The following is a 15,909-nucleotide window of genomic DNA, read 5'->3' on the forward strand; positions in this document are numbered from 1 at the left end:
TCAGCCTCTGATTCAGACCCTCCACTCGGCTCTGTACCAAAGGTACAGGGCCAAGAGGCTGCCTCTGGAAAAGGGCAAGCGACTGCCTTTCGCTTAGGGACTTCGTCAGCCGCAGACTGTGCCCACAACTTGTAAACTGTGGAGGCCCTCCGATCGCCCGCTCGGAAAGTCTTTCGCAGCCTGCCACCTTGGAACAACATCCCGTTCACTACGGGTGAGGGGTCACCCTCAGTTCAGGCAGTACCCGGGGCGGCCGCACTATAGGAGGGGTGTGTGGTCAGCACACCGCTCTCCCTGTCGTTACGATGATTTTCTTTGACCGGAGCCTCAATTGGCATCACGAGGCTGAGTGCTCCCGAAAAATGGCAACAGCACATGGCGTGCCGGATGGTCACCCATCCAAGTGCCGGCCACGCCCGACAGCGCTTAGCTTCGGTGATCTGACGGGAACCGGTGTATCCACTGCGGCAAGGCCGTTGCCCCAAACTAAAGAGCACAGAGGAAATTTGAAATATGTCGCCTCTTATGAGAAACCATGTCAAACTTACAGACGAACTCTCTGTCTTCTGATGAGCTGCTGCAGTAACGAAAGCTAGCACTCGACTGGGGGCTGGAACTACTGCAGTGGCTGTTCAGCCACAAAACAAATGCCTGCCGCAATGGAAACAGCGGTACTATGCACTACACGCGGAACTATGGATAAACGGAATCCAACCGAAATGTTCTGTCCATCTCAGGCAAACTGAGTCCATCCTTACTGTAGAGAGCCAGAGCCGAAACTGACTTCACACGAAAATCACAAGTTCTGCCGATCTGCTGTCAGAAAAAAATGTAGATTCCAGACTGATATCGAGTCGTAAGCCCCGCTACTGACGACCTGAAACACTTCAATATCCCTAAGCGAATGCGGCTTGAACACCAGTCGGACACACACCAACTCAGAATGAGATTTTCACTCTGCAGCGGAGTGTGCGCTGATATGAAACTTCCTGGCAGATTAAAACTGTGTGCCCGACCGAGACTCGAACTCGGGACCTTTGCCTTTCGCGGGCAAGTGCTCTACCAACTGAGCTACCGAAGCACGACTCACGCCCGGTACTCACAGCTTTACTTCTGGCAGTACCTCGTCTCCTACCTTCCAAACTTTACAGAAGCTCTCCTGCGAACCTTGCAGAACTAGCACTCCTGAAAGAAAGGATATTGCGGAGACATGGCTTAGCCACAGCCTGGGGGATGTTTCCAGAATTCTAGTTCAGGAGTGATAGTTCTGCAAGGTTCGCAGGAGAGCTTCTGTAAAGTTTGGAAGGTAGGAGGCGAGGTACTGGCAGAACTAAAGCTGTGAGTACCGGGCGTGAGTCGTGCTTCGGTAGCTCAGTTGGTAGAGCACTTGCCAGCGAAAGGCAAAGGTCCCGAGTTCGAGTCTCGGTCGGGCACACAGTTTTAATCTGCCAGGAAGTTTCACACACAAACTCGTTTCGCACACTACCCTGACCAGCACACGTCCTACCTCAACCAGGTCTCACCGAACATTGTCCTAAAGCATGACGTTCATCGCCTGTGAGTAGTCTCTGATGATGGGCGAAGTAGAGAGGATATAAAATGTAGACTGGCAATGGCAAGGAAAGCGTTTCTGAAGATGAGAAATTTGTTGACTGCGAGTATAGATTTAAGTGTCAGGAAGTCGTTTCTGAAAGTATTTGTATCGAGTGTAGCCATGTATGGAAGTGAAACATGAATGATAAATAGTTTGGACAAGAAGAGAATAGAAGATTTCGAAATGTGGTGCTACAGAAGAATGCTGAAGATTAGATGGGTAGATCACATACCTAATGAGGAGGTACTGAATAGAATTAGGGAGAAGAGGAGTTTGTGGCACAACTTGACAAGAAGAAGGGACCGGTTGGTAGGACATGTTCTGAGGCATCAAGGGATCACAAATTTAGCATTGGAGGGCAGCGTGGAGGGTAAAAATTGTAGAGGGAGACCAAGAGGTGAATACACTAAGCATATTCAGAACGATGTAGGTTGCAGTAAGTACTGGGAGATGAAGAAGCTTGCACAGGATAGAGTAGCATGGAGAGCTGCATCAAACCAGTCTCAGGACTGAAGACCACAACAACAACAACAACAACAACAACAACGAGTAGTCTCCGTCCACCTCTCCACCGAAAATTCCACATGTACATCATTTAATGAGTTCCGCAGTTTCACCAGCCTAGTTCACATCTTTTGATACGTTGGTCATATTGTGATTAAGAATGAGCCATCAGACGCGCACTAAAATTCTAGTCGAAATCGATATAATCATCTTGGGGTTGAACCTCTTTTTCCCTGTTTGCTTTAACAATACATATGTTATTGGTTGGGGTCCGCCTTTAGCAAAACACAATTTTGTTTTTAATCCCAAACATGTTTCACTGCAGTTGAAGCATCATCAGTGGGCTTTTAATTTATCGCTGTTGCCGGCCGGAGTGGCCGAGCGGTTCTAGGCGCTACAGTCTGGAACCGCGCGACCGCTTCGGTCGCAGGTTCGAATCCTGCGTCGGGTATGGATGTGTGTGATGTCCTTAGGTTAGTTAGGTTTAACTAGTTCTAAGTTCTGGGGGACTGATGATCTCAGATGTTAAGTCCCATAGTGCTCAGAGCCATTTGATCCATTTTTATTTATCGCTGTTAAAGATAAGGAATGTCCTTCACTGTTTGTATACATGTAAATATTAGTTTTTAATAACGTCATTACAGATTTTTGGAGGAACACATAAAATTATGAATTCATACTTTAGTACCGCATGCTGTACAGTTACTGTAAAAACATAATACATCAGGAAAACCACACCATGTGGTAAATAGGTATGAATTCATAATTTTATGTGTTTTTTGAAAAATCTGTATTTAACATTTTAAAAACTAATATTTGTATGTATACAAACAGTAAAGAACATGCTTTATCTTTAACGTCCATAAAATAAAAGTCCACTGATGATGCTGTAACTGCATTGAAACATGTTTGGAAAAAAAAAAACATAACTGTGTTTTGCTAAGGGCGGACCCCATTCAATAACATATGCAAAATCGATATATTACATTTAATTCTACGTGCAATACTTCGTCCAATATTTAAGTTTAAACAACTCCAGAACTTCATTGCAGTGCTTGAAAACATTTCCTACTCTTCGTGCCAATAAATGTTACAACAGTTACAGAAATGTTCAAATGTGTATGTGAAATCTTATGGGACTTAACTGCTAAGGTCGTCAGTCCCAAAGCTTACACACTACTTAACCTAAATTATCCTAAGGACAAACACACACACCCGCGCCCGAGGGAGGACTCTAACCTCCGCCGGGACCAGCCACACAGTCTATGACTGCAGCGCCTGAGACCGCTCGGCTAATACCGCGCGGCAACAGTTACAGATGTGGCACCACTTTCTGATCGGATTTTCACTCCTCTTTCCAGTCTTTTATTCATACCTAAGAAATCTGTGTAATTTTCGAGTTATGAGCGAAACTACGCAGATTTATTAACAAATCGTAAAAACACACAAGAACAAAATAAATTTTAAGAGCTAAAGGTTGAATATTGTACTCAGCGCCCTCCTCCAGTGCACGCTACTTTGGTGGACGTGTGCTTGTCTTGTGTCATAATTCTTATTAATTTTCATTTAAAATGCTGTTAAACTGCGTCTCACAGCTTATTTAATCGGGCCACAAATCATGTGAATATATCAATCGAAGCGCCTTGCCGACAGCTAGTCCGAGTGCTCATTCTCTATTGTAAATCAACTTATAAATAAGTTATTAAACATATACTGATTGACAGTTACAAAAAACCTTACGTATTCTGATTACAATTAATATGTGCACACCGGTAAAATCGGGGTGCTTCCCTCTTTAATACGACGTATAGCCCTTCATTGTGCCAATTACAGTTTACGGTGTATGAGCGCAGACAGGAACAATATGTAACAAGCTATTGTGTGCACCAGCAGTGGATCTGACGTCACTTCTGCGCATATCAAATTCTGACAGTTCCAAATGTCCCAGCCAGCCAAAGGCGACACGGGGCCGCTACCTCGCAGTACACGGAGCTGTCGCTACTCAGCAGCCGACACACAGACTGCGCCTCAGACAACTCGCTTGGAGTCCGCGTAGAGAAGGGCGCGCATCACAAACGCCATTCGCGACCAAACCCAAACCTCAACCTCACATAATAGCCCGCTGTGTCACAAGCAGAGGCAACGATTGTAACTCACAAATGATGAAAACACAGTACGGAAAATAATCTTCCCATGAACTTTATATACGTTGAATCAACATCTCAAACGGATGTCAGACTATTCTAAGATGTAATAGCACTGCAAATCGAGAAGGATCATATATCTAGGGTGGGAAACCTTAAAACATCATCACCACAATTTTGTCGTAATACCAAGAACACAATTTCATCCTCGCAGACACTTGCGATAGTATGTTACACACCTAATCCGATTAAAAGCTTCTGAAAAAAGAAAAAAGAAACGTGGGTTACTACTCAAACTCAAGACTCATTCTACACAGACAGTTCATACACTGCCTTCAGTATAATAATGGATCGGAACACTAATAGCTAACTTATTGCCATCAAACATAATGAACACCACGACACAAATTAATCACCTATGGATAAAGAGCAGGCATTAAAGGAAAACAAAACGGCTGGGTTGAGAAAATTGTATGACTACAGAATCCTGTGTCCCAACAATACATAGAACCAAAATAAAATTTAGTGAACCCTCAAAATCATTAAACACAGCAGTCAGGCCATCACATCTTAAATCATACGTGCAATCGGACACTGCTGAAAAATTATCATAAGGGTTGGGAAGGGGGGGCGGGGGAGGGAGACTGCTCACCCTGGCCAGCGATTTCTCGTGCCCATGAACATCAAATTGCAACATTAATGATCCGATGGAAGATCCAAATATAAAATACAGGAATAACTTTCAAAGTAACCAAAGTAAATTTAGCACAAGGGAAATTCTCAGTCAGCAGCAATATGATTGCAAATGAAACTACACGTCGTATTTCCCAATAACACAGTAAATTCCACCTTTATTTACAATAAATGAGGTACACCAGAGCAAGTTAACAAGAGATCTGACAAAGATGTTTACTCCAAGATAGAAAAAGTGACATAAAACATCCGCAAAAGACGGGTGCGATTTCATGGTCACCTCAAACGCTTTGGAGGAAACAGCCGCATGAAACAGATATTCGACTTTTCCAACACAAAACTCCAAACCGCAGTTACCTAGTTTCCAGGAATCAAAGAAGTTCTCCGGATATTCGAAATCAAGCCCGAAGACACTTTCGACAAACAACTCCTCTCAAACAAAGGTAGTAAGGGACTACTTAAATGAAGATCAGCACCAAAATCAAGTCGTGTTGACCCACGGACAGAGGGGTACAAAAAACCCACTTGGAATTGTAGGTGTATAGAAAACCGAAGGTTATTACACAGTACAATAAAGCTTAACATGGTACTAGTCGACCCATACGAAAATGTAAATAAATAAATTCGGTGATGTTGTTGATGTGGTCTGCCCAAAGACTATTTTGATGAGATCTCCACTATACTCCGTACTGTGGAAGCCTGCTCATATTTTCACAGTTACTGAAAACTAGACCCATTTGAACCCGGTTACTATAGTCAACCGTTGACTTCCTTCTGAAATGTTTACCTCTCCTCCTACCCATACACTTTCTGCCATTACCAAATAGACGAATGCATGGATGACCTAGGATGTATCTCACCAACCGATCCCTTGTTTTAGTCAAGCTGTGCTGTTAATATCTTTTCTCCCTACTTTTATTCAGTGTCTCCTCTTTACTCAGCGATGGAAGTGGCGCAGTGGTTAACACATTCGACCCGCATTCGAGAGGAGGACGGTTCAAACCCGTGTCCGGCCAGCCTGATTTAGGTTTTCCGTGATTTCCCTAAATCGCTTCAGGCAAATTCCAGGATGGTTCTTTTGAAAGGGCACGGCGGACTTCCTTCCCCATCCTTTCCTAATGCGATGGGACCGACGACCTCGCTGTTTGGTCCCCTCCCCCAAATCAGCCAACTTCCTTAGTCATTCGAGCTATGCATCTGTTCTTCAGCGTTCTTCTGTAGCACCACATTTCAAAACCTTCTATTCTCCTCTTGTCTGAAATCGTCCACGTTTCACTTAATTGTTACGCTACAATACAGACAAATATCTTCCGAACACTTAAATTTATACCAGATGTTTCGGTATTCCTTTTCTAGATTTTGTCAGTCTGCAATTTCTATACACTGAGGGGGAAAAGGTCATGGAATACTTCCCAAAATCGTATCGGACCTCCTTTTGCCCGTCGTAGTGCTGCAACTTTTTGCTCCATGGATTCAAAAAGTCTTTGGAAATCCCCTGCAGAAATATTGACCAATGCTGCCTCTACAGCCGTCCAGAAATGGGACAGTGTTGCCAGTGTAGGATTTTGTCGACGCACTGACCTCCCAATTTTTACCAATGAATGTTCGTTGGGTGATGATGTCGTGTGGCTAGGGCCTCCCGTCGAGTTGACCGTTCGCATGATGCAAGTCTTTCGAGTTGACGCCACTTCGGCGATTTGCGTGTCGATGGGGATGAAATGACGTTGATAAGGACAACACAACACCCAGTTCCTGGGCGGAGAAAATCTCTGGCCCAGCCGGGAATCGAAACCGGGCCTTTAGGTATGACACTCCGTCGCGCTGACCACTCAGCTACCTAGGGCGGACAATGTTCGTTGGGTTGCCAAACCATTCACTTAAATTGCCCAGACTGTTCTTCGGACCAGTCGCGAACCATTGTGGCCCGGTAACGTGGTGCGTTGTCATCCATAAAAATTCCATCGCTACTTGGGAACATGCTAGATAGCTGCAAATGGTCTCCAAGTCAATGCTAGGTTCAGTTTGACCAGAGGACCCACTCCATTCCATGTAAACACAGCCCACAGCATTACTGAGTCACCACCAGCTTATATAGTGACTTCTTGACAATTTGGGTCTATGGTTTCGTGGGGTATGCGCCACACTCGAACACTATCATTAGCTCTTACCAACTGAAATCGATACGGATCTGAGCAGGCCACGGTTTTCCAGTCGTGTAGGGTCCAACCGATATGGTCACGAGCCCGGTAGAGACGCTGTAGTCGATGTCGTGCTGTTAGCAAAGACACTCGCATCAGTCGTCTGCTTCCATAGTGTCCTAACGTGTACGTTAGTCTTACGTCCCACATTGATTTCAGCTGTTAGTTCAAGCAGTGTTGCCTGTCTGTTAGCGCCGTACGCAAACGCCGCTGCTATCGGTCGGTAAGTGAAGGCCGTCGGCCACTACGTTGTCCTTAGTGTGTGGTAATGCCTAAAATTTGGTATTCTCGGCGCACTCTTGACTCTGCGAATCTTGGAATATTGAATGTCTTAGCGATTTCCGAAATCATCGAGCTCCAACTACCGTTCCCCGTTCAAAGTCTGTTAATTCCCGTCGTGAGACCATAATCACGTCGGAAACCTTTCACACGAGTTCAAGTGACAGCTCCGCCAACGGACTGCCCTTTTATACCTTGTGTACGCGGTACTATCGTAGTCTATATATATATGCATCGCTATCTCACGACTTTTGTCACCTCAGTGTACTGTCTTCTTACAAGGGATCCTCCCCATCGCACCCCCCTCAGATTTAGTTAAAAATGACACAGTGGATAGGCCTTGAAAAACTGAACACAGATCAATCGAGAAAACAGGAAGAAGTTGTGTGGAACTATGAAAAAATAAGCAAAATATACAAACTGAGTAGTCCATGTGCAAGATAGGCGACATCAAGGACAATCTGAACTGATGAGCGCCGTGGTCCCGTGGTTAGAGTGAGCAACTGCGGAAGGGGAGGTCCTTGGTTCGAGTCCTCCCTCGAGTGAAAATCTTACTTTCTTTATTTTTGCAAAGTTACGATCTGTCCGTTCATTCATTGGCGTCTCTGTTCACTATAATAAGTTTCGTGTATGTGTTTTGCGATCGCACCGCAAAACCGTGCGATTAGTGGACGAAAGGACGTGCCTCTCCAATAGGAACCGAAAACATTTGATCGCAAGTTCATAGGTCAACCGATTCCTCCACAGAAAAACACGTCTGATATATTCTTTACGACACTGGTGACGGCATGTGCGTCACATGACAGGAATATGTTGTCGACCCACCTAACTTGCACACTTGGCGAATGGATAAAAAGATTCTTCTACCTTGCCCGATTTAGGTTTTCTTGTGGATGTGATAATCACTCCCAAAAAGTTATGAAAATAAAAAATTAAATTTTTGACTCGAGGTAAGACTTGAACCAAGGACCTCATATTCGGCAGCTGCTCACGCTAACCACGGGACTACGGAGCTCCTGACTTTTCACTGTCCTTGATGTTGCCTATGTTGCACATGGACTACTCAGTTTGTATATTTTGCTTATTTTTTTCATAGTTGCACCCAACTTCTTCTTGTCATCTCGATTGATCTGTGTTCAGTTTTTCAAGGCCTATCCCTGTGCCAAATTATAACTAAATCTGAGGTGGGTGCGATGGGGAGGTTCCCTTGTTAGGACACCGCCAGTTATTCTACTGACCAATAACGAGACTCATCGACAAATTCTAGTGTCTCACTTTCTATACTAATTCCCTTAGCATCGCCTGATTCAATTGGATTACACTGCACTACCCCTGTTTTACGTTTGTTGACATTCATCTTATAACCTCTCTTCAAGACACTACCCAGTCCGTTCAGCTTCTCTTCCAAATTTTTTGCCTTCTGTGACAGAATTACAATGCCATCTATAAATCTGTAAGTTTTAATTTCTTCTCCCAGAACTTAAATTTTCTTTCCCGTGTTCTCGTTGGTTTCCTTTACAGCTTTCTCGATGAACAGGTTGAAGAGCCGGCCGAAGTGGCCGTGCGGTTAAAGGCGCTGCAGTCTGGAACCGCAAGACCGCTACGGTCGCAGGTTCGAATCCTGCCCCGGGCATGGATGTTTGTGATGTCCTTAGGTTAGTTAGGTTTAACTAGTTCTAAGTTCTAGGGGACTAATGACCTCAGCAGTTGAGTCCCATAGTGCTCAGAGCCATTTGAACCATTTTTGAACAGGTTGAAGAACATGTGTGATAGGTTACGATCCTGTTGCACTGCCTTCTCACCTGCAACTTCCCGTTGATGTCTTTCGACACTTATAATTGGAGTCAGTGTAGGTTGTAGATAACCTTTCGCTGCCTGTATTTCATCCCTGCTAGCTTCGGAATTTAAAAGAGTGATGGAAATAGATTCAAATGATGTATAATCAGTGTATAAAAAATTAAATAGAATATGAGGAGGTATCAAAAAGTTTCCGACAGAGTGAGTTGCTGCTGCGTATAAGCAACGTAGTGCAACTCCGATGCGATTATATAAGCACTGACGTGTAGGCAAGGGATTAGTGTGGCGTCCGTGTCTCTGCGACGTGCATGCGGTAAACGCGAAAACGTGGACTGTAGGGACGTTACTACCAAATGTGTCCAAACAGGACCATCTTGTCGTTATTCTTTTAGAATGAAGACTGTGTATGGGGCAGCACGTCTGCCGAAAACCACCGTTGTGGAATGTTGCGCCAAGGGATGCAGCTGCTTCATGATAACACAGGCCCCATATCACAAATGTAGCGCATAAGTTATGCCAACTCAAGTGGGAGACACCCGAGCACCCGCCCTATAGTTTTGATCTCTCCCCATGTGATTATCGCCGGCCGAAGTGGCCGTGCGGTTCTAGGCGCTGCAGTCTGGAACCGCGAGACCGCTACGGTCGCAGGTGTGAATCCTGCCTCGGGCATGGATGTGTGTGATGTCCTTAGGTTAGTTAGGTTTAACTAGTTCTAAGTTCTAGGGGACTAATGACCTCAGAAGTTGAGTCCCATAGTGCTCAGAGCCATTTGCACCATGTGATTATCACGCCTTCGTAGCTTTAACAGTAGCTTTGAGTGGTCGATGGACGAGGATGCGCAGCAGACAATTTCGGACTTCTTCAAGCAGCAGCACACGGTGTTTTACCAAACGTGTATTTTCAACCTTCTTCGTCAGTGGGATGATTACCTCAATTCTCAGGGCGGTTTGGTCTCATTAGCACACCGAACTGGACCGTACGGCCTTCGAACGGAAACTACGAGGGTTGGAACTGCACTCCCCTGACATAAGCCCTCGTGAGTTCAACTCGATTTCTAAACTGAAGGAAACACTTCACGGCATTCGCTTCAGAACTGCTGCAAATTCGTCGGGCGGTAGACCGCGCCCCTCGAACTGTCAACACAACTGGCACTGCTAAGAGTATCCTACGACTTCCACATAGCAGACAACTGGTTATACACGATGCTGGTGACTTCTTTGAAGGTCAGTAAAACTTTGAAACCCGTATCTATTTTATACGAGCTGTAAATAAATAGTTGCCATTATTAAAGTTCCAACCCTCGTAATTGATCGTCTCTTATAATTATTTATTATTCGTATGGCGTTTTGACACTTTAACCCTTTCAGACGTGAATTTTTTCTGGAATAAGGAAATTTTTTTTATGTGGTAATGTTCTTGGGTGACTTTTTAATGATTTTAGATGCAAGATTTATAAAAAATTATGTACCCGGTTTCAAAACATACTCTGTACACTTGACTTCATTTTATGGACTAAAATAGCTAATTACGAAATATTCTCTATTGCAATAAATAGTAAAATGATCATTCGAGAATTACGATGCAAAATAACAATAACAATTCTCGATTGTACAGTGGAATATAGCGAACCAACCACATCCATGTATTCTTGTGGTCGCGAGCTGCTTTACACTGCTACACTGACTTGCTGATATTTTCATAGTGGTGCCCAACATTTGGCAGCACTTGTGCATGATGAAAAGGCTGAACATTCACAAATTTGTACCTCAGGTTTCCATTGGGAAAAATACTAGTGCTGCAGCTAAGACACAGTAAAAGTTCATATACACAACTGTAGTCAGAGGGTCTGAAACGGTTAAAATATATATGTAGAGCTAGTAACAGAATGCAGACTATGATGTGAGTAATATAAACACAAACGAACATCTGTTGTATTTATGTAATCTACCGACTTTGGAGTTGCCAGCAGGAAGTCTTCTTGTCATCATCGTATGATCTCATGGGACATTTTTTTGTTATATGTCTGACGGACTGTGGCTTTCCGCAGTCAAAAAATGAATACTTTGTTAGTTACATGTTCCATAGATCATTTGAACGATTTCTTTATTGAAATGATGTGGAAAGAGTTAGTTTACAGGATATGTATTAGGGATACGATTAGTGTTAACATTAATGAACACACTATTATCTTACAATATTTGTTATTGGGCAAATGATAAAAAAATTTTGTTGCTGTATATGGAACTCCTTTATGAGGCACCAACAGATTTGACAATATGTACTTAAGGTCATTTTCCCTCGAGTGTTGTAGGTATGCACATCAAATTGTGATGGATTATTTATGAGGATTTTCATTAACGAATATACATATCGTGACGATGCAGTTAAAATGCCTAGTTTCTTCAAGGGGTACTTCAATGATGTCCGTGGGTGAACATTACATATTATTCTTACTGCTCGCTTTCGTGCACTCATAACTTTTTTTTCTGAATGATGAGTTGCCCCAGAAAATTATTCTGTACAACATTGTTGAGTGGAAATATTCAAACTTTGTCAGGAGGATGATGCGTTTGTTTTCAAGATTAGCAGTTGCACGAAGAGCAAAAGTAGCTGAACTTAATTGCTTGAGAAATTCAGGAATGGGTCAACCGTTAATTATGCAGGGGGTTTTGTTTAAAATTTTAGCCCCCCCTCCCTAGTTGGTGAGATTTGGTGAGACGTTGAGGAACCCACCTCCATCTCCCTCTCATATGAGATATCCATTTTCAAGAAACCACTTTATAATTCTTTGGAAAATATTATTTACCAGTTCTTCTGTTGCTTTTTCTCTAATGAGATTACCGAGCGAGGTGGCGCAGTGGTTAGCACACTGGACTCGCATTCGGGAGGACGACGGTTCAATCCCGTCTCCGGCCATCCTGATTTAGGTTTTCCGTGATTTCCCTAAATCGTTTCAGGCAAATGCCGGGATGGTTCCTTTGAAAGGGCACGGCCGATTTCCTTCCCAATCCTTCCCTAACCCGAGCTTGCGCTCCGTCTCTAATGACCTCGTTGTCGACGGGACGTTAAACACTAACCACCACCACCACCACCACCATCTAATGAGATTTATTGTAACACTGGTATAGTCTGTCAAAAGAAGCAATTTTGCTTGTTCAATGTTGAATGTTGAATGGAAGGTCATTCATATATATAAGGGAGGGCAGTGGATCTACAATTGAACCATGTGGGTCTCCTAATGTTGGTTGGTTGATTGGTTGCTTACCCTCTTCGTGTAAAAAATTTGCACATCTCTTATGTTGCGTTCCGATGACGTTTAACGTTGATTATGTTCTGCGTGGCAGGTGATATTCCGGTGGTTTCTGGGTGATACATAACATATTATTGTTTTGTTGTCCTGTCCGTTCTCCAGCCCATGCGTTGGTAAGGTTGAACTCGTCCTCCACAGCGACTCTTGCTGTTTTTATTAGTGATCATCGATAGCAGAATCAGCTATGATTGGCATGGTCACTATATTGATTGATTTGGAGATATCTATTAGCCGCTTTCATTTTGTACTCTTTCGTGGGAGAATTTGTGCCCCATAGTTGATAGGGTGAAATGTGGCTTAGGGCTGGTAGCCGCTGTGCAGGGGTTGATTCGGTAGCGCCGGTCGTCATTCTCATGATGTTATTTAGCTGGACGTCCATTTTTTGTGCATGTGGGCTGTTTAGCCATTATGCAGCAAAATTCTCAGCGGCTGAAAAGACAAGACATAGTGCATAAGAGCGCAGAGTGGATGCCTATTCACCCTAGATTGTACCAGAAAGCTTTGGATGATGACGTTCTTTGTTTTCAGTTTCTCGGCTGTTTGTATTTGATGCCTCTGAGAAAAAGTTCTATCAAAGGTTATTCCTAGGTACTTCGGTGTTTTATTGTGAGTAATTGTAGTATTTTCAAACTGTATGTTCACTTCTCTTCCACCAAGTTTATTATTTAGTTAGAAATAGGAATCCTCCAATTATGTGGAATTTTGTTGTAGTTTCCATTTGCAAAACCACTTCCCTACTTCCGAATAGATTAAAGTACAAATGAAATCGTAGAGCCGGTAGATGTATTTAGCGAAGTTGAGGGTAACAATGGGATGATTAACAAAAGAACAAGGGAGGTGAGTGAAAACGACGTAAACTTTGTAAATCAAATAGAATTTTCAAAAGGATTATTTCTATGTGTCTGGCATTGTAAGTTAGCTCCGGATTATGGAGGTAATACACAGACTTATTAGCATAACCTTTCAAAACCTGAAGGACTAGCAGAGACTGGGAAGCATATGGATCAGGAAAAAGACTGGAGTGGAAAATATAATTATGACTGCGATGAAAATGAAATGGATAGCAGCAGGTCACGTAAACATGCTAGATGGACCGAGCAAAAGCATTGCAGGCTTCCAAGAGATAAGAAATCACTTATATAGCGTCCTAATGGTGAGTGGGTAAATGAAGGATAAAAAATTTGCAGAAGTGTTTTGGATCTGTGTGAGGTAGCTGTAGCTATGTTTGAAATGAATCCTTGGAGATTTACGCCATTTTTAAGATTGTCTGAAGACACCTTAAGGCAGAGTGGACCACAGGTACTACGCATCTGACTGCTTGATTCTTGATAGCTACCTTTCTCAAAGGGAAGCACTACTTAATTCACATTGTGTTGTGATAGACCAAGTGACCATCAGTTAACTACGTATACGAATGATTAGGTTTTGAATACCCGAATGCAACTGGATGCTTCCACAGCGGAATGATTTGTGCGTTACACATGTGGGTACAATCCGTATAACACACAAACATATGAGGGCGTGCTGAAAAGTGAAGTCTGTGACTTTTTTGTCTGAAATCTCTTAAAGATTTTTTTAAAGAACAGACGTTATCAACATTTTACACCTTTGTTCGTCATGTTGACGTATTTGGAGCCCTCCGCCGCAAGAGGGCTCCGAATAGTAGCGTGTAATACGGCGGTGTGCAACCTAATTATGTCGGTGCGTGAGACACAGCGTGCTGTAATCGAGTTTCGAATTCGACGAACTCTCCCACATATGGAGCACCATCTCCTTTAGCATGATAATGCCAGATCATACACGAACGTTGCGACATCTGCAATAACCGACGCCTTGGATTCACTATCATCAGTCATCCTCCATACAGTCGCGATTTGGTCCTATCTGATTTTCATTTGTAACAAAAAGTTCAAGAGCACTATCGAGGACTTAATACTGATAGTGGTGAGTCGATGCAGGCAGCGGTGATGTTGTGGCTCCGTCAACAAAGTCAAACATTCTACAGTGACGGTATCAACAAACTGGTCTCTCGTTGACAGAAACATATTCATCGCTAGGGTGACTATGTTGAGAAATAAATATTTACACATGAAGACTAAGGATGTAGAATGTTAATATCGTTAGTTTGAGTTAAAAAGCTTTAAAGAGTTTTCACATAAAAAATTCGGATGCATTACTAGGTATTGCTCTTAAGCATGCGTCTGTAAGTGAAAATATTGAAAAGCTAACAAAAGAGACTATACTCCACTGACTGTAAGATATCAGCACTCTGATTCAGCATTTGATGAGATGCGACTTGATTATAATCCAAAGAAACATTGTGCACGAGGTCACCTGAAGCACAGCTCGTTGAGATACCTTATGGTGCTGAAATAAAAAGAATTAGCTATCCAGTTACTAGTGCAAAACATATGGAGAGGAAAGTACAGTTAACTATGGTCGTAGGCATAGCACCTTGTGAAGGGCTTGAATAGTTGGTCAGTGAGAATCACAGAAGTAAATCTCTGTCAAAATAACCCAAACCTGGAAGAAGTCTGTTTACGATTCTTTATATTTAGCTGGCAACAATTTATGAGTAAAATCTAGCATGCTAAGTCGACCCATTAGGTATCATTTTAAGTAACCCACACAAAAAGAATGCGAAATTCCAATGGCAGTGGAGAAATGAAGAAGAAATTTCGTTATAACAAGATAATGAATATGCAAATATTAGGGTAGTGTTTGCAATAACAGTATATGTAATTTATGAAACATTAATACATGGGGCAAGGAAATGATTGTACCTACTGCTCATACAAGTGGATTTAAGTTCCTCAACAAACAGCAATTATCAGGTGACATCATTTTACGACACCCAAAGGTAACGCACGACACATAGCTTCCGAGGTAATTAACTGAGTAGCTACAAGCTGAGAAAGGCGACAAACGTATTATAAAATAACTGATGATGAAAGATTGAGTAGATATCCTCGCCCACATGGACGCGAAGCTCAACTCAATTTGCAATTCGCCGACTTCCGGTTCACTCGAGATGTCAATAAATGAATGAATTTACTACACCTAGAAGAAGCATCGAAAGTAAAATACTTGTTAGGTAATGCAGAAAACTATTACAGCAATGCGTTATCTACACACAATAGCATTGGGCGATCTGACCAATTAAAACAGTCCGTAGCTCCGTTTATATCTGCTTCCAGTGAGTTCAGAAGTTCCACCACGAGTGCCACAAACACAAGCGCCCTTTAAAACTTTCGCCGGCAAAACCAAGATTTGGCAGCATACTTCAAAGAACACGGCGAGGCATTAGACACCCTGCCGCATCTCAGTCCAAAGAAAGCTGAAAGCTGCAAAGGGCGTATCACTGATTGACACTTGCGCAGTTCACTAACT

The 15,909-nt window shown here is 43.0% G+C and overlaps 1 pseudogene; it reads right to left on the reverse strand.

Annotated features, from left to right (window-relative positions):
- Positions 1–363: 363 nt before the first annotated feature.
- Positions 364–481, reverse strand: LOC126250389 (5S ribosomal RNA; annotated as a pseudogene).
- Between the last annotated feature and the right edge of the window lie 15,428 nt (positions 482–15,909).

This window comes from Schistocerca nitens, chromosome 3, assembly GCF_023898315.1.
Source record: "Schistocerca nitens isolate TAMUIC-IGC-003100 chromosome 3, iqSchNite1.1, whole genome shotgun sequence".
NCBI lineage: Eukaryota > Metazoa > Arthropoda > Insecta > Orthoptera > Acrididae > Schistocerca > Schistocerca nitens.